The sequence below is a fragment of the Hibiscus syriacus genome, unplaced genomic scaffold (assembly GCF_006381635.1).
Source record: "Hibiscus syriacus cultivar Baekdansim isolate YM2019G1 unplaced genomic scaffold, ASM638163v2 tig00110299_pilon, whole genome shotgun sequence".
Lineage (NCBI taxonomy): Eukaryota > Viridiplantae > Streptophyta > Magnoliopsida > Malvales > Malvaceae > Hibiscus > Hibiscus syriacus.
In genome coordinates this window covers 1,685,961-1,708,036 of record NW_024062668.1, presented here as the reverse complement: position 1 = coordinate 1,708,036, position 22,076 = coordinate 1,685,961, and the positions used below count along the sequence as shown (strand labels likewise).

Sequence of the window (22,076 nt, the reverse complement as noted above, 5' to 3'; positions counted from 1 at the left end):
CATAACAAGTGCAGACTCTAATAAGTTGATTTTAGGAACCATTTGACAGTCTTACAGCAACCATAAATATGACAGGTACTATACAAGCAGAATGATTATTAAAGGCAATTTATTGCTCATGAAATATAGACAGACGGAATGACACACTTTCATAAATAGAAGGCAACATTTATGACAAAAGAACATTGAAGAATTAACACAACTTTAAGATTACTTCATTGGCAGCATACAGAAGGCCAGGCCGTAGGCAAATCCTTGATAACAAAGAAGACAACATTCAACAAAATAAAATTTGACACGCAGGAAGGCAGTGCTACACAAGATAAATCAATACGGAAGGGCACGGGAAAGGGAGGTAGGAGTACCCTCGGACACTGAACCGATCTTCAAAGTAAAGATCTTTGCATAAGAACATTGAAGATTCTAACTTTTTATCCATTTTTATTTATTTATTATTATTATTATAATTAATTATTATTATAATTATATATATATTATTATTATTATTAAAAAAAATATGTATAATAATAATAATAAAAATTACAAGCCCAAAAATCGAAGGCCCAATCAACCGGTCCAGACCCAAACTGAAACCCTAAACATTTAGGGTTTCAGCTAGGGTTTCTAACCCTAGCGCCGCAGCCGCCTCTCCAGTTTCTAACCCACTTCAGCCACGACGCCGCCGCCTCGCTGAAGACTCCAGAAGCTTTGCTGCTTCAACACCCGCCGCCCACGTTGCAAGCTATAGGGGTGAGTCACCACATAGCCCGGTGACTCACCGAACTCCACCCTTAGGACCGGTCCGAGACAAGTGCCGGTGATGGCTATAAAGCCATCACCCAACCTGCAAAGAAGAAGGGGAAGAACCAGCAAAAACAGAGAACAAAAAAAAAAAAAAACAGAAAGCAAATCACTAAAACAGCAAGGAAAGGAAGGAGAGAAATTTATCGTGGAAGCCATCGCCTTGATCGGAGTCACCACCGGCCTCTAGACGTCACCAAAAACCTTCGAAAACCGAAGGTATTTTCTTAGATTTGCTCCGATCGGGAGCTATTTAAAAGAAAAGACCACCGGAACCGTCATTAGGACGGTCCGATCTACGCTTTAGTGTAAAAAAAAAATTTCCGGCCACCGAAGACAGTGGCCGACAACGGGGTCAACGCCGGCGAACGGCTGCCGGCCAGAGAGCTTCTCTTTGTTTTAGAGAGAAGCGAGAGAATTTGCATTCTCTCAGAGAAGAGAGAGAGAGAAAAAAATAAGAAATGAGAGCTGGCCCGGTTTCGGGCTTAAATAGCCCTACCCGAACGACGTCGTTTCGGGGAGGGCTATTTGTGTAATTTTTAATTGTTAAATCCCGTCCGCAACCATCCTAACTTGTAATATTTACATTTTAGTCACTAAATCAAATTAATAATCCTTTTAATTTGGTCTCTAAATTTTATTTATTTATATTTTAGCCCTTAACCTGTATTTATAAATATTTAGGATAAATAACATATTTAGTCCCTTAATTTTAATAAATAATATTTTAATCCTGAGTATATATTTTTAATTTATTTTAATCAGATATTCGAATTTTATATAAGTTTATTTTAGTCACCAAATTAATAAATAAGGAAAATGATATGTTTAATCCCTATAATTTTAAATAATTAATATTAAATTAGGTTTTTAATTTTAATTTTATTATAATTTATTCACTAATTTTAAATATTTTCATTTATTTTACTGCTTTTAGATATATAGTTCTAATTGTATTTTTATGTTTTAATTTTACTTATTTATATATCTAAATATTATTTTTATTATTATATAGTCATATAAATATATATATAAATAATAAATTATATTTTTTTACATAAATTATTTCAATATTTATTTATTTTTCAATATCGAAGAAAAGGGCGGTCTTAATACAACTGGATGTCCTATTCTGGTATTTTAAAATTAAATATTATAAAAAAATTATAATTTTATTTAAATTATTATATTAATATTTATTAATATCGAAGAAAAGAGCTGTCTTAAGGCACCTAGAAGTCATTTTCTGATATTTCTAATTAAATAAATATTTTATATAAATTATTTTTTTCTATAATTATAATTTTGAAATAATAGGATTATAAATTAAATATATTTTGAATTTTTAAATTTCTAATAATAGAGACAATTTATAATTAAAAAGTACCAATTTTGGGCGTTGTAGGGGTTCTAATCCTTCCCTAAACGTAACCGACCACGAATCCCTTGTTATTATTAAAAAGAAAGAATTTTTGGTTATAAACGCATATCAGTTCATCTTTTAACTGATGTTTTCTTAAAAACTCTGTTAAAAGATAATTTTTAGGTATTCGACCTACCTGACCCAAAAGGCCGATGGCGACTCCCAAATTATTTTCAAAACCATTTATTCACATCACTTTTCCCGCCAAATAAATATTTTGTGCCCGGACGAAAACCGGTTACGACAGCTTGGCGACTCCACTGGGGACTGGTCAAACTTTAAAACCAATTATTAATTGTCTCTATTAATTATAAATTAAAAAATTCATATATTTGATTTATAATTCTTTCTTTTCAAAATTTTTTATATACTTATTATTTTCATAGTATTTATATATTTCCTTATTTATATTTCATTTTATTTACAAGTATTTTATTTCATTATTTATTTTTTCTGTCAGAGGTTTGAACATTTCTCCTCACACACAACACTTGCATTGCATAACATAAAGCTCTATAATTGAGTTTGTCCCTTTTAAGTGGGAGTGAAAGCGACGTCTTCGTGAGAATTTATTCTCCGTGTCAGACCTAGTAAGTAACTTTCGGGGTTCATATGCTCTATGTCTTCGTGAGAATTTATTCTCCGTGTTAGGCATAGAGAAGTGTATCCTCTCGAATTGAACTCGATCCACTTTAGTCTGTGATGGACTAGGATTGAGGGTTAACAGCCCAAGGGGGCACTAACAAGGACAATTCGGGTACCTTTATTCTTAGATCTGAAGCCCTGCATATAATAAACCCTAGAAACTCTTCCGATCTGAAGCCATGCCGAAATTTTGTCCAAAATAGGTGTACACACAGGAGAAATGAATTCTAACTTTTCTTTTAATTTATTTATTTTCTTACTGAATAAATTGCATGTGAATTTAAATTTTTTAAAGTATGAAGAAAGCATGTTTAAATAGAAATATTTAGGTAGACATTATTATCAATTTTTTTTCCTTTATTATGTAAACTAATTCATTTCTTTTTTTTGTGTTCTTTATTTCTTTTGTTTGCATAGCATCATACAGGATAAAAGGCATTGATCCTCGTGTTAATTGTCTCATTGGAAAGCCTTCATCCATGGATAAAAAGTGTTCAAATCAAATAATTCTAAACTCAGAAGTAAGACAGTGGGCTGAGGACTTACAAAGACAAGGAGGAGACAGTCTGCAAGATGATTATGTATCGAACTTGGCCAGTTATGCTCCAGTTTCGCTAAAAAGAAATGATATGCAAGATTTGCGAAGCATTTGGGAAAGTTGGGACTCAAACAAAAAGTTGCAGTTTTATCAGACTTACGGAGACATCCCATATTTGCTCTATGTTGAAGTTGATGATGACCTACTTCGAGCCCTAATTCAATTCTGGAATCCAGGGTATAATTGCTTCACTCTCAATAAGGAGGACTTGGTCCCTACTATTGAAGAATACACAACTTTGCTACATATAGAAGGGGCTTTGGAAAATCGAATTTATTCAAAGTCAATTAAAACTCAAACCTTTCGAGTTAAATTAGCAAAGATTGCCGGAGTACGAGAAGAATGGGTGGCATCCCGTACAAAACAAAAAGGTGAAAGCGAAGGCATTGCTTGGATTAACATTAAAGAACTTATTCAGAGTCATCCAACACTAAAGTACGATTCGATCTATTTGCTCTGGGTATGTATGGTATGGTCATCTTCCCAAAAGTATTGGGATATATTGAAGCTGCAGTAGTAGATTTGTTTGAGCAGCTACCAAAAAAGATTAATCCTGCTTCTGCAATTCTAGCAGAGACTTTCAGATCGTTAAATGCTTGTAGAAAGCTAGGAGGTGGACGATTCTCAGGGTGTACCCAATTGTTATATGTTTGGATCCGTAGCCATTTCTGGAGGACAGAAAAGGTTTCATACCGGTGCTTTAATACGGATTACTCACCATTAAAAGAATTTCTGGAGCAAAAATGACCGAAAGAAATTAAGAAAGATATGTGGATTAATGCCTTTCAAAATCTGCAAAGCAATGACATTGTTTGGCGAGCCCCATGGCAAATCCAAAGAGAATTCTTTTATAAATGTGGTGATTACAATTGGATAATGCTGCTCGGATTATGGGGAGGAATTGGATATGCACCACTTCTGGTCATAAGACAGTATGAGGGTCGTCAATTTGTACCTGTCACCGCTGGATTACATTCATCTGAGTTCGCATTCCACAGCAAAAATTATAAAAGAAAGATCATGGAAGCCTTTACAGCTTGGAAAACAACTTTTTGTATCCGAGCTAAAGCAGCAAAAGAAATGCTAACTCCTGATTATGAGGAATGGAGATCTGTCAGGAAAAATGAAAATATTCCTCTACCAGATCAAAATGAGGATATCTCTATGGAAGATCGCATTAAGGTGGTTCCATCAGAGATTGAAATCCTGAGAGCTGAGTTTGAAGCAGAAAGAGAAGGCTGGTCGAGAGAATTAGAGCAAATGAGACGAGATAAAGCTATGTTGGGTGTTGACATTGACTTTCATTCATCACAATGTGCCATGTTGAGAGAAAACAAAGAAAAAGTTGATGGTGAATTTAGAGCATTAAAGAAAAATTACCAGGAGTTATATAAATCCCGGAAAGCATCAGGACCAAGCCAATCAACAGTACAGATGACCAGAGAATTGAACATCGAGAAAAGTCGAGTTGAAGATCTGAAAGGAAAGAATAGCCGTCTACTCAAAAGCCTTGAGAAAGGAAAGCAAAAAATGGAAGATTTTGAGGTTGACAGAAGAGAGCGAATTATAAAACATAAAGCTGAACACCGCGAAATCATGAATGAAATGCAAAGAGAAAGGGATCGAGCCAAAGATTTAGAAGAAATGAAGAGTGATATTCTTGATAAATTTGAGGGTGAGAAAAATATCATGTTCAAGGGATTTGAATCTGAAATGAACCAGCTGATTGCCGAACTTGAAGTTAGTGGCCAAAGGATTGAAGAGTTCAATGTCGAAAAAGAAAAATGGGAGCTGGAAAGAAAGAATTTCAACACCAAACTTGAGGTAGAGCAAGAAATGGCTAGCAATTGGATGCAAAGATGCAGAAACAAGAATGTTCAAATCCAGAAGCTTAATCAAAGAATGCAAGAAGCACGAACAAAACTTGAAGAAGATCTGGATCAGTCTAGAAACAAAAATGCAGAGTTTAATGCTTACATTTTGCAACTTGAAGAGTCATTATTTCAAGAAAAGGTTCGTCTAGGACCTAATGATCTCAAAGAAAGTAATGAGGAAAGTGCTTCACTGTGAAGATGCATTAGAGATCTTGAAAAAACTCTGTACAATTGCCAAGTCAGAATCACTGAGTTAGAGCAAACTCTTGAAGGAACTAATGAACAATGGCAAAAGTCAACTGATTTCTATGTAGAAAGAAGTGAAGAAATAATAAATGTGGTATTCGAGGCCATGGTACAAATGAGCGAAGTTGCTAGATATGTTGGGGAACTAGCTGTTGAAGCTAAAATAATTGAGCATCACGTTGATCCAGTTTCTAAGTTCGGAAAGAAGGTGTCATGGCTAATGAAAGAAATTATAGAGCTTAATAGGAAAGCTACGCCTTATCTGTAGTTATGAACTATTATAAAGAAACTTTTGTATGCCGATGAAAGTTGTTCTATGACAGTTAACTTTTTGGATCAATACCTTTTGGATACATGCATTTTGCATACATTCATTATTCATTGCATTATTTTCTTTATGTATAATTTTTATTATTAAGATAAAATTCATTAATTAAAATTTGAAAAAATTTATAATAATATCAGAAGATTTTTCAATCGCAGTTATTCTGGCCAAAAGAGAAATACAACATCACTACGGTACTAGACAAGCTATTAAGAGAATTATGGAGGATAAAATACAATGTATTGAGGAACAACGTAATAAAGAACAAGCAGAAATGAGAATGAAGCTGGAGAAAATTGAAGCCAGTATTGCAAATTCACAAGACAGCATGATGCAGAAAATAGAAGACATGTTTAAAAGGCAGGCTATCATTGGAAAAATGCATGAAAATCCTGTATCTTTCGACCAAGAACCTATGTATCCTTTAGGTTTTCCACTAGAACCAATTTATCACTCTGGTACTACACCTATACAAATCAATGCTCGCACATCAGCATTTCAAGAAGCCAAACCACATGAAAATCGATAAGAGGATCCTGCATCTTCAAACAAAAATCCACTTATATCAGATGTGAAAATAGGGGATTTTAATACTGAGCATTTAATCCCAGATTTGAATGAGCTGAATGAAAAAGAAAAAGTAAATGAAGAATTGACCAGACAGATCAAGAGCTTAGAAGAACGAATGAAATCCGTGGAAATAACTGAATCATTCTATGGATTTGACGCTAGTGAGTTGAGTTTGGTTCCAGACCTAATCCTCCCCATCAAGTTCAAAGCTCCCGAATTTGATAGATATGACGGTACCACATGCCCTTCATCCCACATTACTATGTTTTGTCGCAGAATGGCAGGATATGTGAAAGATGAGAAATTGTTAATTCACTGCTTTCAAGATAGTTTGACAGGACCAGCCTTAAAATGGTATACTCAATTGACCAAAGCCAACATTAGATCTTGGAAAGATCTGGCTAAAGCATTCTTAGAGCAGTACCGCCACGTAACAGACATGGTCCCTGATAGATAGACTCTCTAAAATTTAGAGAAAAAGAATAACGAAACGTTCAGACAGTATGCTCAGAGATGGCGTGACACAGCAGCCCAAGTTCAACCACCTTTGTCAGAAAAAGAGGCCACATTAATATTTGTCCATACATTGAAAGCTCCTTATTTAAATCATCTAATGTGGAATGCAACCAGAAATTTTGCAGATTTGGTCATTTCTGGAGAACTCATTGAAAATGTCTTGAAAATTGGCAAAATTGAATCAAATGAAGGGTCTAGTTCCAAAAGACCTATGTACCGGAAAAAAGAGAATGAAATCAACAATGTAAACTCTTACAACAAGGATTCATCGAAAAGTGTTACAATAACCCAACCAAGGGTTAAGAAAGAGGAAACAAGCACTAATCGAGCAGAGTCCAGAGGATCTCGAAAGGAAAATGAAAGGTTGTCTTTTACACCTTTACCAGTACCCTATGCAGAGATCTATGATTCGTTAATAAAAGCAGATGTCATACGGCCTTATCCTTTGGTTTCCATGCAACCACCATTCCCTCCATGGTATGATGTAAAGGCACACTGTGTTTACCATGAAGGAATTACGGGTCATTCTATTGAAAACTGTTTGGCATTCAAAAGGGTGGTTCAAAATTTGATCAACACTGGAAAGTTGGAATTCAATTCACCATCTACATCAAATCATCCATTGCCAAATCATGGAGATAAAAACGTGAATGCAATTCAGGAAGAGAACAGAAAGAAAACAAAAACTGACATTTCTGAAATTAAATCTCCTTTTGTTTGGGTATTTCAATAACTCTCTTTAGCCGGTATAATTCCACAACAATTCAGGCCAAAGCATAATGAAGTCAAGAATTATTGTGAATATCATCAAGAGAAGGGGCATGAAATTCAAATATGTCCTAAGTTTAAGGATTTGTTGCAAGAATTGATGAATAGCGGAGAGATATAATTATTTGAAGAAGAACCAGGAAAAAAAGAAGATGATGTTTGTTCATCAGAGGATTCTAAACCTAGTCAGAGAACAAGTGATCCTGTGATCATTAATGTGAAATCATCTACGGCGATTCCTGCACCAATAAAGCCGAAAGTAGTTATCACCACTCCTCTACCATTTCCATACAAGGATACTCACCGAGTACCTTGGAATTATACTACCAATGTTTCAATGGTAGGAGGATCTGTTTCGCTAGAAAAAATAGAAGAGAAAATATAGAGTCTGGGTTCGACATCTGAAGCAGTGAGTGAAGTCGATTTCTTTACAAGAAGTGGGAGATGTTACTCTCCCGAAACATCCAATGCCTCGGAACAAGTGAAAACAAAAGGAAAAACCATGGTAATACCCCAAAAAGTATTTGATGATGAATCCCCTCCAGCATTCAATGAGCCTATAACAGAAAAACAAGCACAAGAATTTTTGAAATTCCTGAAACATAGTGAGTATAGTGTGGTTGAACAACTACACAAACAACAAGCGAGAATTTCTATTCTTGATCTATTGATGAATTCAGAAGCACATAGAAATGCTTTGATGAGAATGCTTAATCAAACATTTATCCCTGAAGATATATCCCTCAATAAACTTGACAGAATTATGGGACATATAGCCGCTGACAATTACATAACGTTCACGGATGATGAAATACCTGAAGGCGGAATGGGGTCAGTAAAAGCTTTGAATATCACTACACATTGTCATGGTCATGTTTTGCCAGGAGTATTGATTGACAATGGATCTGCTCTCAACTTTATGCCTCTAGTTACACTTCAAAGAATGCCTGTGGATAAATCACACATGAAGAGTTATCAGAATGTAGTACGAGCCTTTGATGGTACTCAAAAAGAGGTGCTTGGGAAAATGGAAATACCGTTGTTAATCGGACCAGTCGTGTACAATATTGACTTTGTGGTGATGGACATCCACCCTACATATAATTGTTTATTAGGGAGGCCATGGATTCATTCAGCAGGAGCCGTTCCTTCTTCATTACATCAGAAATTGAAATTTGTTGTTGATGGACAACTAATATGCGTAGGAGCTGAAGAAGAAATCATTGCGTCTATAACAAGTGATGCTCCATATATTGAAACCAATGATGATGCTCTCGAATGTTCTTTCCGAGCTCTTGAATTTTTTAATGCAACCTTTATTGCAGAAGGAAGCAAAATTCCATATCCCAGATTATCTGATTGTACCAAGATGACGGTACGACAAACTTTAGGCATCGGAGCTAAAGCTGGGAAAGGTTTAGGAAAGAATCTTCAAGGGATTTCAGTTCCTGTAAGTATAAAGATGAAGAAAGATCGTTTTGGGCTTGGATTTAAGCCCAATTTTCAGCAAAAGAACAAAGAGATGAAAAGAAGATGTGAAGACAGAAAGGCAAGGTTGAAAGGAAAAGAAATCCTTTGGGAACACATGTTTTTCCCACAGTTGAAGACCACATTCAGATCAGGGGGAACAATTAATGTAGAACAACAGCTTGTTGAGGCCTTTAAAGAAGAAAAGTTGACGAAAGATCAAAGCATAATTGAAGAAGCTACGAATGGATTATTTATCAACATGATCAGGAATGACAACAAGACTGGCAAATACTTGGATAGGATTCACCCATGTTTTCCTGGAGAAACACTCAATAATTAGACCACTGAAGACCTTCCTATAGTTTTTAATATTAACACAGAGTAATATTCAGAACTAATCTTTATGTTTAGCTCAAAAGTATGAAAACTTTTTGTTATCTTGTAAAGGAAATTAGGTTAAATATAAGAAATTTTCTTTAAAATTTTCAGATGGCAATCATTCTTTACATTTTCTTACATTTTTACATTAATTTATTTCATAAATTTACTATATTCTTTCGGAAATATGTCCGACTTAAATTTGCAGGTGTCACAACGTTAATAGCATGTTTATTCCTAAATTTAATCAAGAGATAAATTTAGAGCAGCTCATATGTCTAGAAGAAATCAATGGGTGTGAGGATGAACTAAAATGTGATGTTCCTACTGAATTATTAAGACTGGTAGAAAAAGAAGATAAACAAATTCTACCTCACAAAGAAGAGATTGAAACTGTGAATCTGGGAACAGATGAAGAAATGAAAGAGGTGAAAATTGGTACTACTCTGACAATCCATATAAAACAAGAATTGATAAATCTTCTTCAAGAGTTCAAAGATATCTTCGCCTGGTCTTATCAAGATATGCCTGGTTTGAGTACAGATATAGTGATGCACAAGCTTCCAATCAATCCAGAATATAAACCGGTCCAACAAAAGCTCAGGCGAATGAGGCCAGAAATGTTGTTACAGATCAAAGAGGAAGTAATGAAACAGATTAATGCAGGTTTCCTACAGGCAGCTAAATACCCAGAATGGGTAGCCAACATTGTTCCCGTACCGAAGAAAAATGGGAAAGTTCGAATGTGTGTGGATTACAGAGATCTCAACAAAGCTAGTCCGAAAGATAGCTTTCCATTACGCCACATAGACACCTTGGTGGACAATACTGCAGGACACACATGGTTTTCATTCATGGATGGCTTTTCAGGATATAATCAGATAAAAATGAATCCTGAAGACATGGAAAAAACAACATTTGTAACCATGTGGGGCACATTCTGCTATAAAGTGATGCCATTTGGATTGAAAAATACAGGGGCAACGTATCAAAGAGCCATGGTAACTTTGTTTCATGACATGATGCACAAAGAGATTGAAGTATATGTAGATGACATGATTGCTAAATCCCGAACTGAAGAAGAACATATTCAAAATCTGAGAAAGCTTTCCCAGAGATTAAGGAAGTATCAATTAAAGCTCAACCCCGCTAAATGCACTTTTGGGGTAACTTCCGGGAAACTTTTGGGAGTTGTGGTCAGCAAAAAAGGAATCGAGATTGATCCAGATAAAGTAAAAGCAATTCAAGATCTTCCACCACCCAATACAAAAAAAGAAGTTCGAGGCTTTTTGGGAAGATTAAATTATATATCTCGGTTCATTTCTCAATTAACTGACAAATGTGATACAGTGTTCAAATTACTTCGAAAGAACAATCCTGAAGTCTGGAATGATGAATGTCAAGAAACTTTGGATATTATTAAGAAATATTTATCCAATGCCCCCATTTTAGTATCACCAATGCCTGATAGACCGTTAATTCTCTATTTGACAATCTTTGAAAATTCGATGGGATGTGTGCTAGGACAGCATGGTGAATCTGGAAGAAAAGAAAAAGCTATTTATTATCTGAGCAAGAAATTTACTGATTATGAAATTCGATATCCACCAATACAAAAATTATGTTGTGCTTTGGTGTGGGCTACTCGAAGACTCAGACAATATATGTTATATCATACTACTTGGCTGATATCCAAACTTTATCCTTTGAAATTCTTAATGGAATCACCAGCTTTGACATGCAGAATGGCTAGATGGCAAATGTTATTATCTGAGTTTGATATTGTATATGTCAACCAAAAAGCGATAAAAGGAAGTGTCATAGCTGATTTTCTGGCCAGTCGTGTATCAAATGATTATCAGCCTTTGAGTTTCAATTTTCCAGATGAAGATTTGTTGTGCATATCCATGAATGAAGAAGTCGGAACAAATGATGCATCTGCATTTTGGAAGCTTTACTTTGACGGAGCATCCAACGCCTTGGGACGAGGAATCGGGGCAGTGTTAATTTCTCCAGAAAATATTTATTATCCCTTTACAAGTAGACTGGATTTCTTTTGCACCAATAACATGGCGGAATACGAAGCTTGTGTCATGGGATTAAAAGCAGCTATAGAAAGAAAAATCAAAGGTCTCAAGATATATGGAGATTCATCGTTAGTGGTGTATCAATTACGAGGTGAATGGGAAACAAAAGATCCCAAATTGTTGGAATACCGGAATTTTATCCTCAAATTAGTGAAAGAATTTGAGAAAGTCACCTTCAATTATCTCCCTCGAGAAGAAAATCAAATGGCAGATGCTTTGGCTACATTAGCTGCTATGTTTCAGGCAACTAAGAAAGTTGATATGATGCCAATCAAAATGCAAGTATATGAAATTCCTGCACACTATTATAGTGTGGAAGAAGAGGTAGACGGTAAACCATGGTATCATGATATCCTGCAATATAACAAAAATCAAAGTTATCCACAAAATGCATCTGAAGTTGATAAAAGAACCTTGAGAAGAATGGCTGCTGGATATTTTCTTGATGGCGAGATTATGTATAGAAGAAGCAATGATCAAATGCTATTGAGATGTTTAAATACCAGCGAAGCCAGAAGCATCATTGAAGAAGTATACAGTGGAATATGTGGAACACATGCAAATGGTCTTTCCATGGCCAGAAAAATAATGAGATATGGATACTATTGGGCTACCATGCACACAGATTGCATTGATTATGCAAGAAAATGTCATAAATGTCAGATATATGCAGACAAGATTCATGTACCCCCATCTCCTTTACATGTAATGACAGCACCCTGGCCATTTTCTATGTGGGGAATAGATGTCATTGGTGCAATCACACCAAAAGCATCGAATGGACATTGCTTCATCCTTGTGGTAATTGATTATTTTACCAAATGGGTTGAAGCTGCTTCATATGCCAATATTAATAGGTCCACAGTCTGCAAATTCATAAAGAAAGAGATAGTTTGCCGGTATGGCCTACCAGAAAGGATCATTACAGATAATGCTCTGAACCTGAACAAATAAATGATGACCGAACTTTGTGCACAGTTTAAGATCAAACATGCAAACTCAGTGGCATATCGTCCAAAGATGAATGGGGCAGTTGAAGCAGCAAATAAGAACATCAAGAGAATCATTACAAAGACCACTAAAACTTACAAAGATTGGCACAAGAAGTTACATTTTGCTTTATATGCATACCGAACTACTGTTCGAACATCTACTGGGGCAACACCTTTTTCTTTAGTCTACGGGATGGAAGCAGTCTTACTAATTAAAGTTGAGATTCCATCGCTTTGAATGCTGAGAGAAACAAAATTAGATGAATCCGAATGGACCCAAGCTAGATTTGATCAATTGAACCTTATTGAGGAGAAAAGATTGAAAGCTATTTGCCATGGACAGATGTATCAGAAACGGATGATGAAGTCTCATGACAAGAAAGTACATCCAAGAGAATTCCAAGAGGGTGGTCTAGTACTAAAAAAGATTTTGCCTATACATAAAGATTTCTGTGGGAAATGGATGCCTAATTGGGAAGGGCCATACGTTGTAAAAAAGGCCTTTTCCGGAGGAGCGTTGATCTTGGCAGAAATGGATGGAAAAATTCTGAGAAATCCAATAAACTTGGATTCTGTCAAGAAATATTATGCTTGAAGAAAAAAAGGAAAAAAAAAGAAAGAAAAAAAAAGAGAAAAGAAAAAAGAAAAGAGAAAGGGGGTCAAGATGAAAACCCGCAAAGGGCATCTTGTAACCAAAGGAAGGATTTGAGTTGAAAACCTGAAAGGGTGGCTCAAATGCATGTTGATATTAGGCATCTGGCAATTGAACTCTCTTAAGATTTTGACAGTTTGGGAGAAACTTCACATCTACAAGCATTTTGACAACGTTTGAGATCTTCCAGACAAAAGCTTACATCATTACTCTAAATTGTGTCAATTTGATTAATTTAGAAATACTTATGCTAATAATTTGTTGAGTAATTTGAATTTTTATCATTCTTGTGCTTGCCATAACTTTGAGTACAATTCTATCTATTTATTAATAAATTCCAAGTTCAATTTATTTGAGATTCAATTTATTTTCAAAAATTCAATTTATTCTTCTATGAATTAACATAATTTTGAAATAAGTTAAAGATTTCTGAATATCACTTTATGATAATACTTTTAAAGGCATGGAATACAAAGTAAGCAAATCATCACCATCATAAAGCCATGAACAAGTCATTATTTGCACTCTGGTTATATAGGGTAACATTGGTTACAGTATTCCAAAAGTTGAAGATGACAAGTTTTACTGTCAACTAAACCGTTCCATGATTCGAAAAGAGTGGAATATATTGGAGCAGCAGAAGAGACAGTTTGTTGTAGCAATCCTTGCAAGTAAATGCACCAACAAGAATCTTCAAGCCCATGAATGATGTTTATTTCTTCCAGTAAGGTTGTTACACTGGATGCCACCGACAACAAGGTCAAGGCCGTTAAAACTACTCATCAATTGCTCCAACCGATCATCATTCAGTTCTTGCACATCTGTTTTCAAAAGTATGCCAAGACCGTAAAAGGCAACCTCTGTATCATTGATCCTAGAGAAACCTAGAAGCATTTCCACCTCATCAGATTCAAGTGGAACAAGTGCCATGTGCTCATAGCATCTTCTGGAAGTGTTCTTTGAGTTATCTGATCTGGTTTGGTATGAACCCCGAAAAACCAATCATTTAATTTGAAAGATGAATGTGCTCATAGCATCTTCTGGAAGTGTTCTTTGAGTTATCTGATCTGGTTTGGTATGAAACCACAGAACCAATCATTTAATTTGAAAGATGAATGTGCTCACAGCATCTTCTGGAAGTGTTCTTTGAGTTATATGATCTGGTTTGGTATGAAACCACAGAATCAATCATTGAATTTGAAAGATGAATGCGATCATAGTAGAAATAAGAGGACCCAATAGCATCTTCTGGAAGTGTTCTTTGAGTTATCTGATCTGGTTTGGTAGGAACCACAGAACCAGTCATTGGAATTAAAAGATGAACTGCATGATCGTCTTCATTAAGAAGCTTCTTTTCAAGCTTCTTCTGCTTATTCCTTTCCCAAAAATCATACCCCAGGTTTCGCCTTTTCTTGTAATTGAGATCATTGCATAATGGCTTCTTACCTTTTACCGAAAAAAATGTGTCAGCAGCATTAGCCATTTGAGCAGCACATATAAAATCTGTCAATTTTGTAATTGATGAATCTGAACCACATCTCTTCATGGCTATTGAAGCCTCAGCCTCTGAGAATCCCATTTCTTTTTAAGTATAACAGTTTACTCTCCTCATCAGAATCAGAATTCAAGATTTTCTCGTTATTAAAAGAACTATCGATATCTGCGAAATTATCTTGAAATATCACTTCATAATCAGATGAGTTGTTATCAGAATCAACATGTTGCATGAGTGCGAGCTTTTCAAGAGCCTATACTATTGAGTTTTATTCTCAAGTGGTTTGGTGACATTATGCAAAAATTCAGGCATATCTACATCTACATTTATCAAAGATGATAGATTCTCTGATTTGAAGAAGAAAGATTTATTAGGTTTCTACAACTGAAGAAATACTCAGTTCACCAATCTGAAATCAAATAATTTAACATTCATGCATCATATTTAGGCATTTGCAAAAATAGGTGCATTGTCATTCATTCTTATCCATGTTGAATTTTGACAGGAATTTCAAAGATTTTAGCAAAGATTCAAATCCATCATTTGATGGATCAGCTTTTCCAGAGAAAGTTCATAATGAGAAGAACTCATCTGAAGAAGGCAGAAAAAGTTCATAATGAGAAGAACTTGTTCAACTTTTTGCTTAAATTCATCATTCGGTGGATCAACATTTCCAGGTCGAGTTCATAATGAGAAGAACTCATCTGAATAAGGAAGAAGAAGTTCATAATGAGAAGAATTTGTTCAACCTTTTGTTTGAATTCATCGTTTGATGGATCAACATTGCCAGGTAGGGTTCATAATGAGAAGAACTCATCATCTGAAGAAGAAGAAATTCATAATGAAAAGAATTTGTTCAACCATTTGCTCAAATCCATCACTTGATGTATCAACTTTTCCAGTTCGAGTTCATAATGAGAAGAACTCATCTGAAGAAGAAAAAGTTCACAATGAGAAGAGCTTATTCAACATTTTGCATAATTCTATCACAGAAGCAGATAGATTAGCATCAACCTTTCCAGAGAAAGTTCATAATGAGAACTCATCTGAAGGAGAAAGAAGAAGTTCATAATGAGAAGAGTTTATTCAATCTTTTGAATGACTCTATCATAGAAGGAAATAGGTCAACATCATCCCCAGTGGAAAGTTCATAATGAGAAGAACTCATCTGAAGAAAGAGAATGATTTATTCAACATCTCCATCATAATCAAGTGAAGTCAAAATGGATAAATTTTTTTATCTTTTTGTCTTTGCCCTATTCTTGTTAACATAAGAATGAGCAAAGAGGGGCAGCTGAAGATACTAACTTTTTATCCATTTTTATTTATTTATTATTATTATAATTATTATATATATTATTATTATTATTATTAAAAAATATAATAATAATAATAATAATAATAATAATAATAATAATAATAATTACAAGCCCAAAAATCGAAGGCCCAATCAACCGGCCCAGACCCAAACTGAAACCCTAAACATTTAGGGTTTCAGCTAGGGTTTCTAACCCTAGCGCCGCAGCTGCCTCTCCAGTTGCCAGAGACCGTTGCCGACGGTCAACTGCCAGATGCTCAAACCCACTTCAGCCACGACGCCGCCGCCTCGCTGAAGACTCCAGAAGCTTTGCTGCTTCAACACCCCCCACCCACGTTGCAAGCTATAGGGGTGAGTCACCACATAGCCCGGTGACTCACCGAACTCCACCCTTAGGACCGGTCCGAGACAAGCGCCGGTGATGGCTATAAAGCCATCACCCAACCTGCAAAGAAGAAGGGGAAAAACCAGCAAAAGCAGAGAACAAAAAAAAAAAACAGAAAGCAAATCACTAAATTAGCAAGGAAAGGAAGGAGAGAAACTAACCGTGGAAGCCACCGCCTTGATCGGAGTCACCACCGACCTCTAGACGTCACCAAAAACATTCGAAAACCGAATGTATTTTCTTAGATTTGCTCCGATCGGGAGCTATTTAAAAGAAAAGACCACCGGAACCGTCATTAGGACGGTCCGATCTACGCTTTAGTGTAAAAAAAAATTTTCCGGCCACCGAAGGCGGTGGCCGGCAGTGGGGTCAACGCCGGCGAACGACTGCCGACCAGAGAGCTTATCTCTATTTTAGAGAGAAGCGAGAGAATTTGCATTCTCTTAGAGAAGAGAGAGAGAGAAAAAAGAAGAAATGAGAGCTGGCCCTTCGGGCCAGCCGGTTTCGAGCTTAAATAGCCCTTCCCGAATGACGTCGTTTCGGGGAGGGCTATTTGTGTAATTTTTATTTGTTAAATCCCGTCCGCAACCATCCTAACTTGTAATCTTTACATTTTAGTCACTAAGTCAAATTAATAATCCTTTTAATTTGGTCTCTAAATTTTATTTATTTATATTTTAGCCCTTAACCGTATTTATAAATATTTAGGATAAATAACATATTTAGTCCCTTAATTTTAATAAATAATATTTTAATCATGAGTATATATTTTTAATTTATTTTAATCTGATATTCGAATTTTGTATAAGTTTATTTTAGTCACCAAATTAATAAATAAGGAAAATGATATGTTTAATCCCTATAATTTTAAATAATTAATATTAAATTAGGTTTTTAATTTTAATTTTATTATAATTTAATCACTAATTTTAAATATTTTCATTTATTTTACTACTTTTAGATATATAGTTCTAATTGTATTTTTACTTGTTTATATATCTAAATATTATTTTTATTATTATATAGTCATATAAATATATATATAATAAATAATAAATTATATTTTTTTACATAAATTATTTCAATATTTATTTATTTTTCAATATCGAAGAAAAGGCCGGTCTTAATACAACTGGATGTCCTATTCTGGTATTTTAAAATTAAATATTATAAAAAAATTATAATTTTATTTAAATTATTATATTAATATTTATTAATATCGAAGAAAAGAGCTGTCTTAAGGCACCTAGAAGTCATTTTCTGATATTTCTAATTAAATAAATATTTTATATAAATTATTTTTTTCTCATAATTATAATTTTGAAATAATAGGATTATAAATTAAATATATTTTGAATTTTTAAATTTCTAATAATAGAGACAATTTATAATTAAAAAGTACCAATTTTGGGCATTGTAGGGGTGCTAATCCTTCTCTAAACGTAACCGACCACGAATCCCTTTTTATTATTAAAAAGGAAGAATTTTTGGTTATAAACGCAGATCAGTTCATCTTTTAACTGATGTTTTCTTAAAAACTCTGTTAAAATATAATTTTTAGGTATTCGACCTACTTGACCCAAAAGGCCGATGGCAACTCCCAAATTATTTTCAAAACCATTTATTCACATCACTTTTCCCGCCAAATAAATATTTTGTGCCCAGACGAAAATCGGTTACGACAAACATCAATAGTCTTCACCATCCTCTTCGTCATCAATGCCTTCAGCACCGACTTCTTCATATTCTTTTTCAAGAGCAGCCAGATCCTCACGGGCTTCGGAGAACTCACCTTCTTCCATGCCCTCATCAACATACCAATGCACGAAAGCTCTCTTTGCGTACATGAGATCGAACATGTGATCAATGCGTGCAAACACCTCGGCCACTGTCGTATTATTGCTTATCATGCAAACAACTCGCTGCACCTTGGCAAGATCGCTTCCAGGTACAACAGTTGGGGGCTGATAGTTAATGCCGCATTTGAAGCCGGTTGGGCACCTGTACAACCAAACAAAAAAGCTTTTAAGATATGCTTGCATTAATGAACCAATCCTAAAGCATGTGAGACTACATGAATAAACTTCGAAAAACAGAATTCTGGTTCAGATAAATCAAACCTAAAGCACTAATATCAATTAACTACCAAACCAAATTGCTAGCTAGTGAACCGATATGAAATTTTCTTACCAGTCAACAAATTGCATGGTCCTCTTCGTTTTGATAGTAGCAACAGCAACATTAACATCCTAGGGGACAACATCTCCTCTATACATGAGGCAGCATGCCATGTACTTCCCATGCCTAGGATCACACTTTGCCATCATGCTAGCGGGCTCAAACACAACATTAGTGATCTCAGGAACCGACAATTGCTCGTGGTATGCTAAGAGAGCATGAAATGGATAGGAGGATACGGAACCAGACTGGTTTGGAACTCAGTAACGTCCACGTTAATGGCTCCATCGAACCTTAAAGAAGTCGTCAAGGATTATATGATTTGAGATATTAAACGGTTCAAGTTGGTATAAGTCGGCCTCTCAATATCAAGCGACCTGCGGCATATGTCATAAATTGCTTCATTGTCCAAGAGCACAGCCACATCCGTGTGCTCGAGAAGTAGGGGTAGGAATAGGCCAGGCCAAGCTTTAATAGGTCTGAGCCTGGCCTACGATGAATTTTGTAGGCCTGAGCCTGTAGCTTGTCAAAGATTTTTATTTTGGCTCGGCCTGGCCTGTTTAAAAACATGTTTAAAAGCCTATTTCACAATAAACATTTAATATTCATTTGATAGTTATTTTTACTAAAAAAAATTACACACATTCTATAATAGGTTAAACAAACCCTTAATATATAATTTGATTTAATTTTTAATATACTGTTAATTTAGTTGAACATATTTATATTGGTACAAAAAAATAATATAAGTATTTTAAACACTAATTTTTATCCCATATACCTGTCTGCACAGTACTAAAGGTAAGCACCATACCTTGATGTTCTCGACGCCTACACTAACACACCATCAAATACTGCTGCTGTCTAGGCATCCATACTGTCTATGCTCTATTTTGTGCTCTATTTTGTTGATATTTCTCTTTGTTTGTTATGATCATTTAATAAAAAAATAAATGAAACAATGGTAGGGGACTCGCTTGTGAGAGATGATTAGAGTGAGATAGATTGAAGAGAGAAAGAAACGGGAGAAAGGGAGTTTGTTTAGTTTTAGGTTTATATATTAAATTTAGGCTTAATTATTTTCTAGATCCTATAGTTTAACAAAATATTTTCAGTTTAGTCACTAATTTTAAAGTAAAATCTCTATTAAGTCAATCTAACTTTGACACATTTTACAAAGTAATCACTCTAAATAGATCGACCTATCATGCTTATAAGGCTTAATAATAAGCCTAAGTCTGGTCTATTTTAGCCTTTTTATTACATAGGCCAGGCTAGGCCAGACCATACCATAAGCCCCTGTAGCCCGGTCTGGCCTATTCCGACCCTATCGAGAAGGAAATGATTGGTTGTAATTAAGGCTCCACAACCGCCGTCGAGACCTGCAAAGTTCAACAAATGAGCATTCTCGATATCGAAAATTGCTATTACAAAAAAGTTCCAAAGGCAAAACATCATCCATTATTAGTTACCTGAGGTGAAGGATAGATGGTAAACCAAAGCTTCGACTTCTTTCCATAATCTACCGATAAGAGCTCTAACAACAAAGACCCTAGGCCAGAACCAGTCCCACCACCAACAGCATTGAACACCAGAAACCCTTGTAATCCGGTGCAATTATCAGCTAACATCCGGACACGGTCAAGGAAGAGATCGACAATTTCCTTGCCAACTGCAAAACACAAGCACCACAGTTTAAACCAACCAAAAAGTTAAAGCTACCAACCAAAACACAACCACAGTTTAGTACTTGTGTAGTGGCCTCTGGCAAAGTTGTTGGCGGCATCTTCCTTTCCGGAGATAAGCAGTTCAGGGTGGAAGAGCTGGCGGTAATGACCATTCCTAACTTCGTGGATCACGGTGGGTTCAAGATCCACACACACGGCTCTAGGCACATGCTTCCCCGACCCCGTTTCGCTGAAGAAAGTGTTGAAAGCATCATGTGCCACACCCACAGAGGTGTCACTGTAATCAAACAGGAAAAACAAGTGTCACTACTTTCCAGGACTACAAAATCAGTACTTTTATTTGGTAGATAAAAAATGGGTTTTTCGATTTTGATCACAAATGAGAAGAAAAAGAGAGAACCTTGGCATCATTCCATCGGGTTGGATTTCATGTTCGAGACAGTAGAGCTCCCAACAGGAATTTCCAACCTGAATCCCAGCTTGGCCTATATGAATGCTTATAACTTCTCTCATCTTTTCACCCGATGGGTTGAATGATCAAAGACGAAGAGATCTGAGCTGATATAAATTTCTTTACGGGAAATCGAATGGTCACGAAGAACAGTGACGGATTCAAGCCTGAGAAGATAACATACAACAAAGATTCAATTTTTAAGCCTTTTTAGTATTTTATTGGCGTTTAAACAAATGGGAATTGATGATATTTTGACGTCCGACAGCCTTACGTGGGGCCCAGGTTTTCTGTTTCTGCTGGCTGCACCACTCACGACTGCAACCTTCTACTAGTGTTTACAATTAAAAAACCTGAAGGGTAAACTAGATGTTTAGTGCCTCAGTTTTAATCAGTTTTAATATTTATATTTATAATTTTTTAAATTATATATAACATTTAATTTTTATTTCATTTTATACCATGCCATTAAATACTTAATTCTTTTAGTACATAAACTATCAATTTTAGTATGTTTTAGTACTTAAACTTTTATTTTTTTAAAACTTAACTTTATATTTTGAACATGGGTATTAATGGTCCGTTTGTTTCACTGAAAATATTTTTCATGAAATGTTTTTCGTAAAATGATTTACATTTTCTGAAAAATATTTTACGGTGTTTAGAAGAGTTTGTGTAAATCTTTTTTCACTAGTTGAAAATCTTTTAGAAATTATTAAAATAAAAAAATAATATCTTCTATTATCATAATATAATTGAGTATATTATTATAATATTTAAAATATAATATTATGTGATTAAAATATTAATAAATATATTTTAAATATTTTTATAAATAATATTTTGATCAAAATGATATTAAAATATTATATTAATATATAAAATAAAACTTATTTTAAGTATTTATTTTTTGAAGTGAAAAGTTCATAAAATGACTTACAAAAAATCAGACCGAAAGTCATTTTCCAAAAAATGCAAAGAAAATTTTGTTGATCAGAAATATGTTTTACGTAGACCAATCAATTTTCCTCCAACCAAATACTGGAAAAGGAGAAAATTATTTTTCGAAAATTATTTTACGTAAAACAAACAGATCCTAAAATGAAACAAAAATTAACTTTTTTAATTGTATGTACTTTTTTAATTGTATGTACTAAAATGAAACAAAAATTAAACTTTACGTATGATTTTAAAAAATTAGACGTTTAAGTTCTAA

General features: G+C 34.8%; 1 pseudogene; it reads right to left on the bottom strand.

Moving 5' to 3' along the window:
• Positions 1 to 255: 255 nt before the first annotated feature.
• LOC120116537 lies at positions 256 to 21,049 on the bottom strand (annotated as a pseudogene).
• Positions 21,050 to 22,076: the final 1,027 nt, after the last annotated feature.